The sequence below is a fragment of the Oncorhynchus kisutch genome, linkage group LG9 (assembly GCF_002021735.2).
Source record: "Oncorhynchus kisutch isolate 150728-3 linkage group LG9, Okis_V2, whole genome shotgun sequence".
Lineage (NCBI taxonomy): Eukaryota > Metazoa > Chordata > Actinopteri > Salmoniformes > Salmonidae > Oncorhynchus > Oncorhynchus kisutch.
Genome location: NC_034182.2, coordinates 17015709 through 17036907, shown reverse-complemented (window position 1 = coordinate 17036907; position 21199 = coordinate 17015709).

Sequence of the window (21199 nt, the reverse complement as noted above, 5' to 3'; positions counted from 1 at the left end):
CTTTCACTGCTATGCGGCTGTACCGCATAGTGGTACATTTCAATGAAAATTGCCCTCGCTTAGAAGCCTGTGTTTCAGACATAAGGAAGTGGATGGCTGCAAACTTTCCACTTTTGAACTCGGACAAAACAGAGATGCTTGTTCTAGGCCCCAAGAAACAAAGAGATCTTCTGTTGAATTTGATAATTAATCTTGATGGTTGTACAGTCGTCTCAAATAAAACTGTGAAGGACCTCGGTGTTACTCTGGACCCTGATGTCTCTTTTGAAAAACATATCAAGACTGTTTCAAGGACAGCTTTTTTCCATCTAAGTAACGTTGCAAAAATCAGAAACGTTCTGTCCAAAAATGATGCAGAAAAATTAATCCATGCTTTCGTCACTTCTCGGTTAGATTACCGCAATGCTCTACTTTCCGACTACCCGGATAAAGCACTAAATAAACTTCAGTTAGTGCTAAATACGGCTGCTAGAATCCTCATTAGAACCCCGAAATGTGTCCTAGTGCTAGCCTCCCTACACTGGCTTCCTGTTAAGTCAAGGGCTGATTTCAAGGTTTTACTGCTAACCTACAAAGCATTACATGGGTTTGCTCCTACCTATCTTTCCGATTTGGTCCTGCCGTACATACCTACACGTACGCTATGGTCACAAGACGCAGGCCTCCTAACTATCCCTAGAATTTCTAAGCAAACAGCTGGAGGCAGGGCTTTCTCCTATAGAGCTCCATTTTTATGGAATGGTCTGCCTACCCACGTGAGAGACGCAGACTCTGTCTCAACCTTTAAGACTCATCTCTTCAGTGGGTCATGTGATAGGGTGTAGTCTGTCCCAGGAGTGTGAAGGTGAAGGGAAAGGCTCTGGAGCAACGAACTGCCCTTGCTGTCTCTGCCTGGCCGGTTCCCCGCTCTCCACTGAGATTCTCTGCCTCTAACCCCATTACAGGGGCTGAGTCACTGGCTTACAGGTGCTCTTCCATGCCGTCCCTGGGAGGGGTGCGTCACTTGAGTTGGTTGAGTCACTGACGTGATCTTCCTGTCTGGGTTGGCGCACCTCCTCGGGTTGTGCCGTGGCGGAGATCTTTGTGGGCTATACTCGGCCTTGTCTCAGGATGGTAAGTTGGTGGTTGAAGATATCCCTCTAGTGGTGTGGGGGCTGTGCTTTGGCAAAGGGGGTGGGGTTATATCCTTCCTGTTTGGCCCTGTCCGGGGGTATCATCGGATGGGGCCACAGTGTCTCCTGACACCTGCTGTCTCAGCCTCCAGTATTTATGCTGCAGTAGTTTATGTATCGGGGGGCTAGGGTCAGTTTGTTATATCTGGAGTACTTCTCCTGTCTTATCCGGTGTCCTGTGTGAATTTAAGTATGCTCTCTCTAATTCTCTCCTTCTCTCTTTCTTTCTCTCTCTCGGAGGACCTGAGCCCTAGGACCATGCCTCAGGACTACCTGGCATGATGACTCCTTGCTGTCCCCAGTCCACCTGGCCGTGCTGCTGCTCCAGTTTCAACTGTTCTGCCTGCGGCTATGTAGCATTGTAGCTAATCTTAACCTTAGTCTCCTAACCTGCCACACTAATTCACCTCTGCCACGCTAGATCATTTAACAAATCACTTTAATTATCCTAACCTGCTATGTAAACAAATCATCTGTGTCGAGAAACCACCAGTCTCATAACACCGGAACTGACCAATGGCAGGTATCAATGGGCGTTTCCTGATATCAGGCAACACCCACATCAAGAAAGCCTCGAATTGCAGACTGCAATTACACCATATTCGCCTGGTGCGGCAATTGCACCATCTGTAACTGCAAGGGTCTCCAGAGGGTGGTGCGGAGAGTCAAATGCATCACTGCCTGCCCCCCAGGACATCTAAGGCACCAGGTGCCACAGGAAGATCATCAATGACCTCAGCCATAAATTTGGGATTTGTGTGTATTGTTCTGTATTGTTAGGTATTACTGCACTGTTGAAGCTACAAACATAAGCATTTTGCTGCACCTGTGATAACATCTGCAAAATATGTGTTCACGACCAATACAATTTGAATTGATCATTTGATTTGAGACACATCAGCTTTTTAAAATAGACAATAGATGACCGAAATTAAGTCTGTGTATGTGTGTGTTTCTGTGTGTGTGCTTAGGTGCCTGGGTGTGTATGTGTGTGTGCGTGTGTGTGCATGTGTGTGTAGAGAGAGGAGGATGCCATGTGTGTCAGTCATTAAGGGGGAGATCAGCAGCTGAAGGGAATGTTTCTGACTGACTGAGACATCCAAACACAGATGAAGACCAAGACCACTAACAGTGCTGACCACAGCATGGGTAGAAAGTATAGATCCATTTCCTTTATTTGTCCTTCCTCTCTCCTCTCCCTCTAGCCCCTCCCTTAAACTCCCTATGCATTCATATTCTAACAGCCCTTATGGCTGAAATCCTAGATATTGATATAGTCACTTTATTTATTTGGGATGTGAGTCAGCAAAAAATGAAGACATTCTGTTGCCATCTCTATATAATGGATTAATAAATATCCAATTTATTTCAACAGTAACACTTCAGCAGCTACAGACGTTTTTGTGAGAAGACCGATTTTTGCGATGTCTCATGGTCTGACAAGCACCGCTCTAGCTCTGCCATCTTTCACCGCAGATGCAGAAGTGCGACATAGGCGGATGCGGTGGATTGAGACGCATCCAATAGCTTATGTTACTTAGATTGTCTCACCGGTGCGTCAATCAAGTCTAGGGGGTTAAGGAATTCTTACATATTTGTAAACGTCATTAAAGCTACACAACTGTCAGTGTTCAACCGTAACATTTGTAAAAGGTCCCATACAGTCATTCTGATTCCCATGTAAATTAGCCTTTTGAGCAACTAAAATATCCCCCATAATATTTTTTAGGGATAGAAATGCTATAAAAATTTGAACAAGTACTTTTTCTCTCATGACTAATTACCAGGAAGTTTGAAACGACAGGCTGAGTAGGGGGGAGCTTATATTCATGAGCTCGCCTTGACTGGATGCTCCTTGAATCGACTATGTCAATAAACTTAGATTCAGTGAGCAGTGTTGTCGTAAAACCATCTCAAGCTAATTTGGTGATACACAACGCATTAATAATGCAAAAAATATTATATGGTTCACAGCAGCACTGACGGATGTGTTGACATGACAACTGCGTCAAAGTTTTGATCGACCCTTCCCCCCCTTTTGTTCCATGCTTGCTGAAGACCTAGCTAGCCAGTAACTACATAACACCAGAAAGAGCAGAAATGGGAAACCTATATTTGCCATAGATGAATAGTGTAAACTTTTTTTGCTAACACCATACAGACAAATTTAGGCAACAGTAGAGTAGCTACTGTATTTGGCTACTGTATATAAACCATGCCCCTCTGCAAACACGCCTTCACCGATGTTGGTTGCAAGGTGGTACTTATTTAAACTAGGTAAGAGAATATCATGTTATCATTGGTGTATTAAAATGAGAGTTAGGGTGACAATGGGCAAAAAGGGTCAATATCAGGGGATGTCTTTATCTGTATATATACATCTGAATATCTGACATTTTATTAGCTATAAGGAGTATACATGCCCCAGATACGCATGTCCTTAATTTCATATGTGGAGCTAGGATATTCTCCGTAATGAGACAGTTTCTACATGCATCCAATCCGGACCTCAGAAATATCCCTGCTATCGTATGAGTCCAGAGAAATATCTGTGGTGAGATCCCTTCAAGACATGCCCTGGTGCATCCGCTTACATATTTGTAGAATATTTTAACTCTGGAATGAGTATGTGTCAACATGCTGACATATCTAATCTTTTAAACTTAGGCATGAACAAATCCACATACTCTATCTATCTAATTCTGTAGTCATTACCTGATCATTTACAGAACCATATTTCTAAAAAAATGCAATACATATCCTTACATGATATGTAATATTCATCCTCATGATCACTGTCCAGCGGCCAAATAACTTTACCTGTTCAGGTGCCGAAAATCATTGTGCTTCTTCACATGAAGGTGACATATCTGAGTATACAGTAGTAGGCTACAAAGCACAGTAGTAGGCTACAAGGCACAGAAATGCAGATGTAGTCATATTTAATCCAAAGCACATCTCTGCTATTTCTGCTTAAAAAATACAGCATAGAAAATCCAACCTCAATACCTCTGCCAGTTCTGTATGTTAACTTCTTAAGGTTGTAGGGGCAGTATTGAGTAGCTTAGATGAAAAGGTGCCCATTGTAAACGACCAGCTCCTCAGTCTCAGTTGCTAATATATGCATATTATTAGTATTGGATAGAAAACACTCTAAAGTTTCCAAAACTGTCAAAATATTGTCTGTGAGTATAACAGAACTGATATTGCAGGCGAAACCCTGAGGAAAATCAAAACAGGAAGTGGCTTCCATTTTGAAAACTCCATGTCCCATAGCCTCCCTTTGCTCCATTTAAAGGGATATCAACCAGAGTCCTTTTCATATCGCTTCCTCAAGGTGTCAACAGTCTTCAGACATAGTTTCAGGCTTTTATTTTGAAAAATGAGCCAGAACGATAACATCGCGTCAAGTGGTCGCATGAGTTTGGAGTTTGGACAGCCATTGATTTTCCCTCTCCTACTCACCGAGACATTTGCGGTTGATATATTATCGATTATATACTTTAAAAACAACCTGAGGATTTATTATAAAAAACATTTGACATATTTCTGTGGACATTATGGAAACTTTTTGGAATTTGTTTGTGTTGTCGTGACAGCTCTTTCCTGAGGATTTCTGAACATAACGCACCAAACAAACGGAGGTATTTTGGATATAAAAAAAAATCTTTATAGGCCAAAAGGAACATTTTTGTGTAACTGGGAGTCTCGTGAGTGAAAACATCCGAAGATCATCAAAGGTAAACAATTAATTTGAATGCTTTTCTGATTTTTATGACCAAGCTCCCTGATGCTTAGTGTCCATAATGTTTTGTCATCTGATCGATAAACTTACGCAACGCTTGGATTGCTTTCGCTGTAAAGCATAATTTCACAATTAAGGACGATGGATGCGATGGGTGCAGATTGGGTCATCAGTGGCATCGGTCCCTCGCAATCTAGACCTAACATGCATAAATCATTCATCAAAATTGTGTCAATATTGCAAAAAGATATTGTCATTTCACATAACCATGAGCAAGGCAGCGACTCCACCTGCTTCATTTTATGAGAAAACTAGCTCGAACAAGCTAGCTAGCTAGCCAAGTTGCTAGCTAGCTATCTTATATTAACCAGTAATACAAAATACGCTGAAAAGTTTTTAAACATTAGCTGTCACCTTGGGGCTTGATAGGGGGTAAAAACAAATCCCTGAATGGAAGGAAATGTTGTTATTTGTTAGCTAGCTAGGCTACCAGCTAGCTCCCCCCCTACAAAGCATAACTAGCTGGCTAGCTAGCCCTACTGGCTGCTGGCCAAATTAGTGAGCATTTTTTATTCTACTTAACAAGATAAATATAACATCTCAAACTAGCTACCCACTTTAGCGTTAACTTCTTTGAGGTATATTGTTTTTATTTATCCCCTTTTTTGTGCTATTCAATTGTTAGTTACGGTCTTGTCCCATCACTGCAACTCCCCTACATACTTGAGGCGAAGGTCGAGAGCCATGCGTCCTCTAAAACACAACCCAGCCAAGCTGCACTGCTCACTTAACCTGGAAGCCAGCCACACCAACATGTCAGAGGAAACACCATCCAGTTGGCGACCAAATCAGCTTGCGTGCGCCCAGCCCACCACAAGGAGCGCAATGGGACAAGGAAATCCCAGCTTGACAAACCCTCCCCTAACCCAAACAAACCTTCCCCTAACTCATGGGTCTCCCTGACTGTGACACAGCTTGGGATAAAACCTGGGTCTGTAGTGACAGACCTGCAATACAGTGCCTTAGACCGCTACACCACTCGGGAGGCCCTTTGAGGTATATTCTGAACTGCTTCTCACTTCTTCATTTCTCCAGTTGTCAGTTCAACCGCACACCGTTTACAAACGTATTTGTGGCGCCCAAATTTAAAAATCACAGTTGGAACTCCACAGCAGAAAATATGTGATTCTTGTTGCTAGGCTACCAGTTATGGTGTTTTTAGTTTGCCTTTATGTAGATGACATACAAAACGTTTAGCTAGAGTACTAAAATTATGGATTTAGTATTTGTCAAATTATTCAACATGTCCTCAAAACTCAAGTAAGCATAAGAAATCGTCCTTATTTAGCATATCAAAAAGTATATCAAGATTCTGATATAGACAGTCAAGATCATTTGCATTGTATATGCTGAGAAAATATACTATGTAGGCCTACTTTCAGTATTTGTCATCATATAGAGAAAATAAGATGTCCATATAGGCCTATCTCAGGATATCTAATGAGTCAACATCTGGCCATACCATGTATGATGTACCGTGCTTCTACACCTGCATTGCTTGCTGTTTGGGGTTTTAGGCTGGGTTTCTGTACAGCACTTTGAGATATCAGCTGATAGGAAATTCCATGTGTGATATATTATTTTGATGGTTCATGAGCTTTAACAATATAACAGAACATTTACTTTCACGGGTTATCAAAAAGATAACTCTGAAAGCCAGTGTAGTAGTAGTAGTACAAGCTACACTAGTGACAGGGATCATCTGAACTTGGCTGGCTGTGACTGAACAGAGTACAGATATAAGAGGAATAGTGGCTCAGGGTGTTTGTGTGTGCATTTCTGCTTGTGCGTGTGTACATTGGATCGCTGCCAACACCAGCAGCATGTGATCACAAAACAAAGGTCACGTGTCCTACCTGTGACTCAGCATTTCCTCTGCTCTCATAAAGGTCTTTATAGAATGGGCTTTTATGAGGCGAGTGCGTGCATGCATGTGTGTGAGACAGAGAGATTGCAATTACAAATTGCAATGTGACTGTGCTCAGAAATAGAAGTTTGCACTTGGGCATTTGGCACACCATACCTTTAACCACGTATGGGTACATGTGTCCCATCTATGTAGATCCAAGATCAGATTACTCTCCCACTTTCCTAACAACAACCAATTAATGCAAAACTGCAACAACTGACCTTTACATCAGCATCTCTGTTACAGTTTTCTTTGGGTGAAAGAGAGTCGGACCAAAATGCAGCGTGGTTAATTCGATACATCTTTAATAAAGATGAAAAACGAACAATACAAAAACGTAACGTGAAAACCGAAACAGCCTAAACTAGTGCAAACTAACACAGAGACAGGAACAATCACCCACGAAACACTCAAAGAATATGGCTGCCTAAATATGGTTCCCAATCAGAGACAACGAGAATCACCTGCCTCTGATTGAGAACCGCCTCAGGCAACCATAGACTTTGCTAGAACACCCCACTAAGCCACAATCCCAAAACCTACGAAAAACCCCAGTACAAAAACACACCACAAAATAAACCCATGTCACACCCTGGCCTGACCAAATAAAATAAATAAAACACAAAATACTAAGACCAGGGCGTGACAGTCTCTGACCAATGACCTCCAAGATGCCTTTTAGTCCATCTGTCCAACAGTGGAGGCTCCTCAGAGGAGGAAGGGGAGGGCCATCATCCTCAGTGAATTTTATACAAATAAAAATTGTGAAACAATTAAAAAGTTATCCTGTTTAGATAAAACTATTCTAAATATATTTACGTAAACAAATAATTGATTAAAGCACACTGTTTTGCAATGAAGGTCTACAGTAGCCTCAACAGCACTCTTTGGGGTAGCACCATGGTGTCGCCGGAGGACAGCTAGTTTCCGTCCTCTTCTGGGTACATTGACTTCAATACAAAACATAGGATGCTCAAGGTTCTCATCCCGTTCCATAGAAGTACACAGTAATTATGAGGACGTTCTCCAACCTATTAGAGCTCTAGCAGTATGAACTGACATGTTGTCAACCCAATCAAAGGATCAGAGAATTAATCTAGTACTGAAATCATAAGCTACACATGGCTAGCACTGCACTGAATAAACTGTGGTGAGTAGTTGACTCAAACAGAGAGAAATACAATAGTTGAACAGTTTTAAAATGATTTATTTCTTCAAAAACTAAGAAGAAGCAAGAGAGATCGAAATAGTATTTTTGTTTGTACTTTCATTTTACATAGCTAGTGAAGAGGGCTAGCTATTTTAGCCTACTCAAACCCCCGGCTCAAACAGAGAGGGTTGCTATGTTAGCTAGCTGGCTATGGCTATCCAACACTGGAACTCTTCCAAGTCAAGGTAAGCTTTTGGTTTTATACATGTATTGCTACCGGGGCCTTTCGGTGTAACTGCTAAACTGCTTGTTGTACATTGTACTGCATGATTGCAGCATGTTTATTAATGTGTTAGATCCAGTAGCTAGATATGTTGACTATGATGTTAGGTGACAATAATGTAGGCTGTGTGTAGTGGTTAGCAGTTATGGTATGAAGGTTTTGATTGAAAATGTTTTTTTGACTGGTCACAGACACCTGTTGTATTGTGCATTGAAGTCCACAAGTGAAGGGAAAATGTGAGAGGAGAGCACTCAGATGTGAGAAGGAATTATACAATGAGCAAATAATCATGCTGTTTGTATGTGGCTGCTATGAAAGTGAACTGTGTTTGCGGTGATCAGGGTGTATTCATTCTGACGATTCTGTTGAAAAACCTTTCTTAAGCAGAAGCAAATGGAACTAAAAGATTACACCCTAGATCAGCTAGATGCATGCAAGAGTGTACAAGTTGGTATTGAATGTGTCAGTGTCTGGATTACTCAAATTTTCCCTCAAACTGTTGTAGCAACCTCATGATGGGTATAGGGAAAATTTGAGTATCACGTAGTAGCCTAAACCCATCATTGTTACATTGAGCTGGGTGACGACATTATAATGTGGCAACAAAAATATCCACTGTAAAGTCCCACCTGACCTGCCATAACTTAAGGCACCATATCATTGCTTGACTTCATAGGACTGGCTTCCTGCCAACTATGTGGTATGTGTAGCACTCATGGCTCCTGTCCATGTGACTTCTTGTCGCTCAGTATTAAATGGGGAGAGCGAAAGGACACATGTATTGTAAAACCTGGGGCATTTCTAAATCAAATACTTATATTAAGTCAATGAAAAGTCATTATTACTTAATATGTTTATGTGGTACTGACTCAAAACTAAATAAGTGTTCACATCAACAAAATGTTCTACTGCAGGTAGATTTTGGGGAATAATCTTACGCTACACAAAGATAAATAACATACATTTTTCTATACTAATCCAATCAATTAGTTCGATTTATTTACACGTTACTGAAATGGTTGTTCCAGTTCAGATGACTTAGGTAGTCTCCTCACAATGTTCCTAACCCTGGCAGGCATTATGAATGCAGGTTGAGGGTGAATAAAAATGTAAACTGTTGGATATCTCTGGCTGGATTCCAGTAGGAATTGCACATCATTTTGCAAGCCACCATGACTTGCAGGCAGGGTTGTAAAATGCAGTTTACCAGATTTTCGAGTAATTGGAGCTCAATGGAGCATGATGTCGCCAACAGAGATGGTCACCTCGCTTCGCATTCTTAGGAAACTATGCAGCTCCGTAGATGGGCACATCGCTCACCGCTCCCGAGTATATTACTCGCCAATGTCCAGTCTCTTGTTGACAACAAGGTAGATTAAATTCGAGCAAGGGTTGACTTCCAGAGAGACTGTAACATTGTAACATTCTCTGTTTCATGGAAACATGGCTCACTCGGGATATGTTATCAGAGTCGGTACAGCCACCCGGTTTCTTCACGCATCGCTCTGACAGAAACAAACATTTCTTTGGTAATAAGAAGGGCGGGGTTGTATGCCTTATGATTAACAAGTCGTGTTGTGATCATAACAACATACAGGAACTCAAGTCCTTTTGTTCACCTGACCTAGAATTCCTTACATTCAAATGCCGACAGCATTATCTACCAAGAGATTTCTCTTTGATTATAATCACAGCCGTGTATATCCCCCCAAGCAGACACCTTGACCGCAATCGCAATCACACTGCACACTGCCCTAACCCCTCTGGACATGAGGAATACCTATGTAAGAATGCTGTCCATCGATTACAGCTCAGTATTTAACATCATAGTACCCTCCAAACCCGTCATTAAGCTCGAGACACTGGGTCCAGACCCCGCCCTGTGCAACTGGGTCCTAGACTTTCTGATGGGCCGCCCCCAGGTGGTGAGGGTAGGAAACAACATCTCCACCCCGTTGATCCTCAACACTGGGGCCCCACAGGGGTGCATTCTCAGCCCTCTCCTGTACTCCCTGTTCACCCATGACTGCGTGGCCATGCATGCCTTCAACTCAATCATCAAGTTTGCAGACGACACTACAGTGGTAGGCTTGATTACCAACAACGATGAGACAGCGTACAGGGAGGAGGTGAGGGCCCTCGGAGTGTGGTGTCAGGAAAATAACCTCACATTCAACAAAACAGAGGAGATGATCGTGGACTTCAGGAAACAGCAGAGGGAGCACTCCCCTATACACATCGACGGGACAGTAGTGGAGAAGGTGGAAAGTTTTAAGTTTCTCGGTGTACACATCACGGACAAAATGAAATGGTTCACCCACACAGACAGCATGTTGAAGAAGGCGCAACAGCGCCTCTTCAACCTCTGGAGGCTGAAGAAATGTGGCTTGTCACCAAAAACACTCACAAACTTTTACAGATGCACAATCGAGAGAATCCTGTCGGGCTTATCACCGCCTAGTACGGCAACTGCTCCACCCACATCCTCAGGGCTCTCCAGAGGGTAGTGAGGTCTGCACAAACCATCACCGGGGGCAAACTACCTGCCCTCCAGGACACCTACACCACCCGATGTCACAGGAAGGCCAAAATTATCATCAAGGACAACAACCACCCGAGCCTCTGCCTGTTCACCCCGCTATCATCCAGAAGGCGAGATCAGTACAGGTGCATCAAAGCTTGGACCGAGAGACTGAAATGCAGCTGCTATCTCAAGGCCATTAGACTGTTAAACAGCCATGACTAACATTGAGAGGCTGCCAACATACTGACTCAAATCTCTAGCCACTTTAATAATTAAAAATTGGATGTAATAAATGTATCACTAGTCACTTTAAACAATGCCACTTGATATAATGTTTGGAGAAATGGAGAAAGTTCAGCACTGTTGCTAATCCCCTAGGAGTGGTCGTCCTGCATAAATGACTGCAAGAACACAGTGCAGAATGCTCAATGAGGTTAAGAAGAATCCTTACAGACATCTCTGGAACATGCTAAAATCTCTGTTGATGAGTCTACGTATCGTAGAACCCTAAACAAGAATGGTGTTCATGGGAGGACACCACGGAAGAAGCCACTGCTGTCCAAAAAAACATTGCTGCACTTCTGAAGTTTGCAAAAGTGCACCTGGATGTTCCACAGCACTACTGGCAAAATATTCTGTGGACAGATGAAACTACAGTTGAGTTGTTTGGAAGGAACACACAACACTATGTGTGGATAAAAAAAAAGGCACAGCACACCAACATCAAAACCTCATCCCAACTGTAAAGTATGGTGGAGGGAGCATCATGGTTTGGGGCTGCTTTGCTGCCTCAGGGCCTGGACAGCTTGCTATCATCGACTGAAAAATGGATACCCAAGTTTATCAAGACATTTTGCAGGAGAATGTTTGGCTATCTGTCTACCAATTGCAGCTCAACAGAAGTTGGGTAATGCAGCAGGACAACTACCCAAAAACACAGTGGTAAATCAACAGCAGAATGACAGAAGAAAATACACCTTCTGGATTGACCAGGTCAGAGACCTGACCTCAACCAGATTGAGATGCTGTGGCTTGGCCTCAAGAGAGCAGTTCACACCAGACATCCCAATAATATTTCTGAATTGGAACAATTTTGTAAAGAGGAATGGTCCAAAATTCCTCCTGACCGTTCTCCAGGTCTGATCCGCAGAATATCCGCAGGATATTGCTGCCCAACGAGGGTCAACCTGTTATTAAATCCCAGACTTCACATACTTTTTCCACCCTGCACTGTGAATGTTTACACGGTGTGTTCAATAAAGATATGAAAATGTATAATTGTTTGTGTGTTATTAGTGTAAGCAGTCTGTGTTTGTCTATTGTTGTGACTTAGATGAAGATCAGATCCAATTTTATGACCACATTTTATGTTCACATACTTTTTCTTGCCACTGTAAGTGCCTTTGAACAGGGTATGGTAATAGGTGCCAAGCGCACCATTTCGACTGTATCAAGTACTGAACTGCTGCTGTGTTTTTCACACTCAACAGTTTCCTGTGTGTAGGAAGAATGGTCCACCACTCAAAGGACATCCAGCCAACTTGACACATCTGTGGGAATCATTGAAGTCAACGTGGCCAGCATCCCTGTGGAATTGAGGCTGTTCTGAGGGCAAAAGTGTGTGCATCTCAATATTGGGAAGGTGTTCACTCAGTGTATAACATTAAATTGGTGGCAAGAATTTTGTGTTGAATCAAGTGTTGTTTTGTGAGACATTCATTTTAGTAATTGTGTATAATTTCCGACTGCCGGCCAAAGGAGGGGTTTGTGGCTACTGTATCATATGGTAAAGAAGGAGGATTATGTGGCCGACAGTGGTCTAGGGGTCTAATCTGCTGACTCTAGATCACATATATTGCTGCAGCATAGGTTAGAATCTGGCCCACAGCTATTTCAGCAAAGCTCTCTATCTATTTTTCCCACTGCCTCCATCCAATAAACAATAAAATGCCCCAAAAATATAGCTTTAAAATAAGGAGACATCTGCCTCTTACCGTAGCTAACCAATGATAGAGCTCACCTTTGGATACAATATTCTCCTAATATCACCTCTTTGATAACCAGACAAAGATATTATCTTCAAATATATACCTGTAATTACATTTTATTGGAAGGAGGAGGTGTGTTTGGATAATTTAAACATAAACATTTTTCTCACATTTATATGTCATGAACAGCTTCTGTTTCAATTCTGCCACAGCAGTGGAGGCTGGGTGGAGGAGCTATAGGAGGACGGGCTCATTGTAATGGCTGAAATGGAACAAATGGAACGGTACAAAGACATCAAAGGTATGGAAACCACATGTTTGACTCCATTCCATTTATACCATTCTAGCCATTACAATGGCTAGAATGGTATAGCAGCAATGTGCCACAGAGCCTACTGTAGCCTATATTTTAGTTTCTATAAACCCTGACACATTAATCCCAGCTTCACTCATCTTTTCATAGTGCTGAATTTCGAGTTAAAACATTGTCAATCACGACCCTATAATTATGTCTTAGGGCTAGTCCCATTTTTTTTTTGTCAATTTCCGCCTGAATGACGTGCCCAAAGTAAATTGCCTGTTGCTCAGGCCCTGAAGCCAAAATATGCATATAATTGGTACCATTGGAAAGAAAACACGTTGAAGTTTGTAGAAATGTGAAAATAATGTAGGAGAATATAACACCATAGATATGGTAGGAGAAATCCAAAAAAAAAAAAAAAGAATTTATTTTATGTTGAGAGACCATCCTCTAAGAAAGGCAAGTAAAAGGTCATATTGAACATTAGCTCTCTGGATGCAATTGCTATGGCTTCCACAGGGTGCCAGCCGTCTATGTTCAAGGTTTCAGGCTTGTAACTTCAAAAACAAATAAGAAATATCAGTTTTAGTACAAGGACAAAGTCTTGAAAATGTGTGTATGCGGTCGCTATGAAAACAGTACGCACCTGCTAAAATCGGTTTCATATTGAACATACTTCTTTCCTAAATAAATATTATAGTTATACATTTTACGGTATCTGAGAAGTAAATAGAAACATATTTTGACTTGTTGAAACAAAGTTTATGGGTAGATTTTGTTATTATTTTCTCTGCAAGTTGAACAAGTGGTTGACTCAAATCAACTAAACTGACTTTTTGGGATATAAAGAAGGATTTTATCTAACAAAAGGACACTACATGTTATAGCTGGGACCATTGGATGACAAATCAGAGGAAGATTTTCAAAAATAAGTGAGTATTTAATCGTTATTTGTGAATGTATGAAACCTGTGCCGGTGGAAAAATATTTTGATGTGGGGGGCTGTCCTCAAACAATCGCATGGCATGTTTTTGCTGTAATAGCTACTATAAATCGGACAATGCAGTTAGATTAACAACAATTTAAGCTTTCAGACGAAATAAGACACGTATATGTACCTAAATGTTTAACTTGTTATGGCTGCAATCCCGTTAACGGGATATTCAATTAATATTTCTAAAAATATTTATATTTTAGGAAAACACAGCTTAGCCTTTTGTTAATCCACCTGTCATGTCAGATTTTGAAAATGTGCTTTACACCGAAAGCAATCCAAGTGTTTGTGTAAGTTTATCGATCGCTTGACAAAACATTAAGTACACTTAGCATCAAGTAGCTTGGTCACAAAAATCAGAAAAGCAATCAAATGAATCGTTTACCTTTGATGATCTTCGGATGTTTTCACTCACGACACTCCCAGTTACACAATAAATGTTCCTTTTGTTCCATAAAGTTGATTTTTATATCCAAAATACCTCCGTTTGTTTGGCGCGTTATGTTCAGAAATCCACAGGAAAGAGCGGTCACGACAACGCAGACAAATTCCAAATAGTTACCGTAATGGCCATACATTTTTTATAATCAATCCTCGGGTTGTTTTAAAAATATATAATCGATAATATATCAACCGCAAATGTCTTTACCAGTAGGAGAGGGAAAAGCAACGGCTGTCCAAACTCTGTTGCACGAGCAAAACTCATGCGACCACATGACGCGATGTTATCTTTTTAGCTCATTTTTCAAAATAAAAGCCTGAAACTATGTCTGAAGCCTGTTGACACATTGAGGAAGCGATAGGAAAAGGAATCTGGTTTATATCCCTTTAAATGGAGCAAAGGGACGCTGTGGAACATGGAGTTTTCAAAATAGTTGGTTCTATCCTGGTTTGATTTTCCTCAGGGTTTCGCCTGCAATATCAGTTCTGTTATACTCATAGACAATATTTTTGACAGTTTTGGAAACTTTAGAGTATTTTCTCTCCAATACTAATAATAATATGCATATTTTAGCAACTGAGACTGAGGAGCTGGCCATTTACTATGGGCACCTTTTCATCTAAGCTACTCAATACTGCCCCTACAGCCATAAGAAGTGTTAAAATCCATCATTTGTATGATTTTTATGATTTGAATTGCGCGTCCTCACTCATGTTTTGATAGCGCTGAATTTCCAGTGAAAACATTGTCAATCACAACCCTATAACCGGAGCTGTACTGTGGCTGTAGGCCTGGAAACAGGGAAAGTGAGCCATGAAGAAGTCCCTAATGACTCAGTCATTCCAATGACTGCAAGGCTGGGTGAGTCTACTGATTGTTACTCCACCGCTGTTTGCTTCTTGAGAATGTAATCATAGCCTTGTGTGTGTGTGTCCATGTGTGTGTGCATGAATGACTGCACCTGCGTGTGTGTGAATAGACACTGTCATTAGGTGTGCTATTACCCATAATCTACCAATAGCAAACACTGCCATGAAAATGAATGCAATGGCATGGCAATGGCATGAAGGTAATGGTATCCTAGTCAATTTCTCAGTGGGTGAAGTGATGGAAATCCTTTGTCTTTTTATAATGTGTGTTGAGTCAAATGGAGTGCTGGAGTCTATTTAGGTATGACAGAGAGCGTTATGGGGTGATTATCACTGTGTTTGTGTTTGTGTGTACATGCGTACACATACACTGTAAGCAATAAAGCCCTAATGATGATTTCTTTCCAGTACTTTGTAACTCAATAATGGAGTAAATTTAACAGGTTTACACTACGGACGCCATGGGACCCTAATCGCTCAACCAATTAGAGGGAGGTGTGTGTGTGGGGGGGGGGGGGTAAAAGACTCGTGATCTAACACAAATTGCCATCTCCACTCCCCGCACCCCACAAACACCCTTCTGTGCCAAAATATCCCCTGCTGTATAGACACACACCGGTCCAGAGCAGAGCGCTGGTCGTCCCTGCATTATTTACAGCATTCCAGGGAGTTTCTGCAATCTTTTTGACCTGACAAGACAGGTAGGTCTCCTTCTCACACACAAACACACAGGTGCTAATGCACTCACACACAAACACGCACACACATGCACAGACACATACTTGGGCGTACGCACACACAGTCGTGCACACACGTGCATACACACACTCCTCCTTCCTTCCTCACCCCTTTCCCCCTCCTTCCCCCAGGACCTTATGGAATGCTGGGCTGCAATCACCAGTCCAGATGCCATCTATAGACAGCCCTATTTATATTGCCTACAAAGAAATGGATTGCCCTTTCTGACTGCTCCAAGATGGAATACCATTCATTCTGATTCTGCATTTGGTGATGTTTCTTAAAAGTGCCCAGAATTTCCACACTATTTGAGTTACGTCCGTCATTGACAGCACAATCATGTTATGGTGTTGTGTTGGAACAAAACAGAATCTGCTACAGCCCTGGATTGACATATGGTATGTTTATGTGTTCTGCTTTTAGTTGAAATGGAGGAATATATTCACTCTACAGAGCACTGCAAGATCTGAGGGAAAGTTGTTTTAAGGTTATCTTAATGTCATTCAGGGTTTCCTTTATGTGATTCATCATACTGATGGTGTAATCTCTGTGAGAAGTCCAGCCACCCACTTACAAAATGAGTTCATAAAGGGGAGTAGATAACTAGCGATCTTTTCTTATCATAGTTTACACAATTTTTTTACTGCATTAACTTTTTTATTGACATTTTGCAGTAATGTTAATAAAAACAAGATATAACCTCGAAAGAACATACTACCCAAATGTGCTCATGATTCTCATATCCCCTCTATAAAATACAGTCTACTCTCTTTCTACTCCCTCAGAGCATAATTTTTTATAATTAAAAAAACAATGAACTGAAAACCCATGAAGAGAAAATTGGCACAACTCCCTGCTTGTTTGAGGCCAGATCTCTGGTGTTGGCTCCATCAGCCTAGCCCCATGCTGTGATCAGGATGGTTTGCCATTGGTTGCTGACTAAGAGAGGATTGGTACATTGTAAAATATTTATTGAATTCCCCTCGATGGCCCACTGCGATTACTGATGCCCCATTGCACTAATAGATAGACAGAGACCAGAGGATATTATGGAAAATGTACATGGTGTACCTTTTTACAAGAGCTGATGACTTACATTGACACCCCCCCGCCTCTTTATTTTTACACTGCTGCTACTCGCTGTTTAATATCTATATGCATAGACACTTTACCCCTACCTACATGTGCAAATTTCCTCGACTAACCTGTACCCCGCAAATTAACTCAACTTCTAGGTTGGTGCGCCTTTCCTCAGTTTAAGGCTGGATTCCATCCATAAAAATAAAATAAAATACTTTTTTTTTAAATTGCTGAAGATCCGAGTTAAAATAAAGGTAATTTCCGTTTGAGCCGAGAAGTCGGAAGTCTACATACACTTAAGTTGGAGTCATTAAAACCCGTTTTCAACCACTCCACAAATGTATTGTTAACAAACTATAGTTTTGGTAAGTCGGTTAGGACATCTACTTTGTGCATGACATTAGTAATCTTTCTAACAATTGTTTACAGACAGATTATTCACTTATAATTCACTGTATCACAATTCCAGTGGGTCAAAAGTTTACATACACTAAGTTGACTGAGAATTTAAACAGCTTGGAAAATTCCAGAAAATTATATAATGGCTTTAGAAGCTTCTTCTTTGAGTCAACTGGAGGTGTACCTGTGGATGTATTTCAAGGCCTATCTTCAAACACAGTGCCTCTTCGCATGACATCATGGGAAAATCAAAATAAATCAGCTAAGACCTCAGAAGAAAAATATAGACCTCCACAAGTCTGGTTCGTCTTTGGGAGTCATTTCCAAACGCCTGAAGGTACCATGTTTATCTGTACAAACAATAGTATGCAAGTATAAACACCATGGGACCACGCAGCAGTCATACCACTCAGAAAGGACACGTGTTCTGTCTCTTAGAGATGAAAGTACTTTGGTGCGAAAAGTGTAAATCAATCCCAGAACAACAGCAAAGAACCTTGTGAAGATGCTGGAGGCAACAGGTACAAAAGACACCACTGCTCCAAAACCTCCATAAAAAAAGACAGACTATGGTTTGCAACTACACATGGGGACAAAGATCGTACTTTTTGGAGAAATGGCCTCTGGTCTGATGAAACAAAAATACTGTTTGGCCATAATGACCATCCGTTTGGAGGAAAAAGGGGGAGGCTTGCAAGCCGAAGAATACCATCCCAACCGTGAAGCATGGGGGTGGCAGCATCATGTTGTGGGGGTGCTTTGCTGCAGGATGGACTGGTGCACTTCACAAAAGAGATGGTATCATGAAGGAGGAAAATTATTTGGATATATTGAAGCAAGATCTCAAGATCTCAAGATCAGTCAGTATTTTTAACAAGGCACACTTATTAATTTAATTGCATTACAGGTGACTACCTCATGAAGCTGGTTGAGAGAATGCCAAGAGTGTGTAAAGCTGTCATCAAGGCAAAGGTAGGCTACTTTGAATAATCTCAAATATGAAATATATTTTGATTTGTTTAACACTTTTTTGGCTCCTACATGATTCCATGTGTGTTATTTCATAGTTTTGATGTTTTCACGATTATCCTAAAAATAAGAAAAAGTTCAAATAAAGAAAAACCCTGGAATGAGTAGGTGTGTCCGAACTTTTGACTGGTGCTGTATATATTTGACACAATACCTATTTCATAAGGGCCTAGTTTTACCCCTCTATGTATATATCAATGATGTTGCTCTTGCTGCAGGTGATTCTTTGATCCACCTCTACACAGATGACACCATTCTGTATATATCTGGCCCTTCTTTGGACACTGTGACACTGTGTCAACCTCATGAAGCTAGGGGGCACTATTTTTATGTTTGGAAAAATAATGTTCCCAAAGTAAACGGCCTATTTCTCAGGACCAGATGCTAGAATATGCATGTAATTGACAGATTATGATAGAAAACACTCTAAAGTTTCCAAAACTGTCAAAATATTGTCTGTGAGTATAACAGAACTGATATTGCAGGTGAAACCCTGAGGAAAATCCAATCAGGAAAGCCTCTTATTTTGAAACCCATCTGTTCCTATGCATGCCTATCCTCCAAAGGGGTATCAACCAGATTCCTTTATCTATGGCTTCCCTAAGGTGTCAAGAGTCTTTAGACATAGTTTCAGGCTTTTATTTTGAAAAATGAGCGTGAAAGATCACATTGCATAAGTGGATAGGTGGGGGCCCTCAGAGTGAGTTTTTGCGCTACAGAGTAAAGCGGCCATTGTTCCTCCCGCTGTTATTGAAAAATCTACACACTCCGTTGATATATTATCGAATATATATTTTAAAAACCACCTGAGGAATGATTGTAAAAACGTTTGACATGTTTCTGTGGACATTATGTAGAGTATTTCGAATTTCCGTCTGCGATGTCGTGACCGCTCTTTCCTGTGGATTTCTGAACATAACGCGATAAACAAACATCAGTATTTTGGGCAAAAAAATTATCTTTATGGAGCAAAAGGAACATTTGTTGTGTAACTGGGAGTCTCGTGAGTGAAAACATCCAAAGATCATCAAAGGTAAACGGTTAATTTGATTGCTTTTCTGATTTTCGTGACCAAGCTTCCTGATGCTAAGTGTACATAATGCTGTGTTAGGGTATCGATAAATTTACACAAACGCTTGGATTGCTTTCGCTGTAAAGCATAATTTCAAAATCTGAGACGACAGGTGGATTAACAAAAGGCTAAACTGTATTTTGCAATATTGCACTTTTGATTTCATGAGAATTAATATTTTTTAGTAATATTATTTGATGCTATTCAGCGGTTGCTGACGAAAAAGATCCAGCGACAGGGATGGGTAGCGTCAAGAAGTTAACAAACCTAAAAAACGAGCTTCAACATCATTACAACACTCCTTCCGTGGCCTCCAACTGCTCTTAAATGCTAGTAAAACTAAATGCATGCTCTTCAACCGATTGCTGCCCGTGCCCGCCTGACTAGCATCACTACTCTGGACGGTTCTGACTTAGAATATGTGAACAACTATGAATACCTAGGTGTCTGGCTGAAAACTCTCCTTCCAGACTCACACTAAGCATCTCCAAAAAGCATATCCTTCCAGACTCACATTAAGCTTCCTATTTCGCAACAAAGCCTCCTTCACTCATGCTGCCAAACATACCCTCGTAAAACTGACTATCCTACCGATCCTTGACTTCGGCAATGTCATTTACCAAATAGCCTCCAACACTCTACTCAGCAAATTGGATGCAGTCTATCACAGTGCCATCCGTTTTGTCACCAAAGCCCCATATACTACCCACCATTGCGACCTCTATGCTCTCGTTGGCTGATCTTCGCTACATATTCGTCGCAAACCCACTGGCTCCAGGTCATCTTTGAATCTTTGGTAGGTTAAGTAATTTTTTATCATAGGTACACTTCAACTGTGAGAGACGGAATCTAAAACAAAAATAAAAAAAATCACATGGTATGATTTTTAAGTAATTAATTTGCAGTTTATTGCATGACATAAGTATTTGATCACCTACCAACCAGTAAGAATTCCGGCTCTCACAGACCTGTTAGTTTTTCTTTAAGAAGCCATCCTGTTCTCCACTCATTACCTGTATTAACTGCACCTGTTTGAAAAGACACTTGTCACTTGTACACACACTCAATCAAACAAACAGACTCCAACCTCTCCACAATGACCAAGACCAGGGAGCTGCATAAGGACATCAGGGATAGAATTGTAGACCTGCACAAGGCTGGGATGGGCTACAGGACAATAGGCAAGCAGCTTGGTGAGAAGGCAACAACTGTTGGCGCAATTATTAGAAAATGGAAGAAGTTCAAGATGATGGTCAATCACCCTCGGTCTGGGGCTCCATACAAGATCTCACCTCGTGGGGCATCAATGATCATGAGGAAGGTGAGTGATCAGCCCAGAACTACACGGCAGGACCTGGTCAATGACCTGAAGAGAGCTGGGACCACAGTCTCAAAGAAAACTATGAGTACCACACTACGCCGTCATGGATTAAAATCCTGCAGT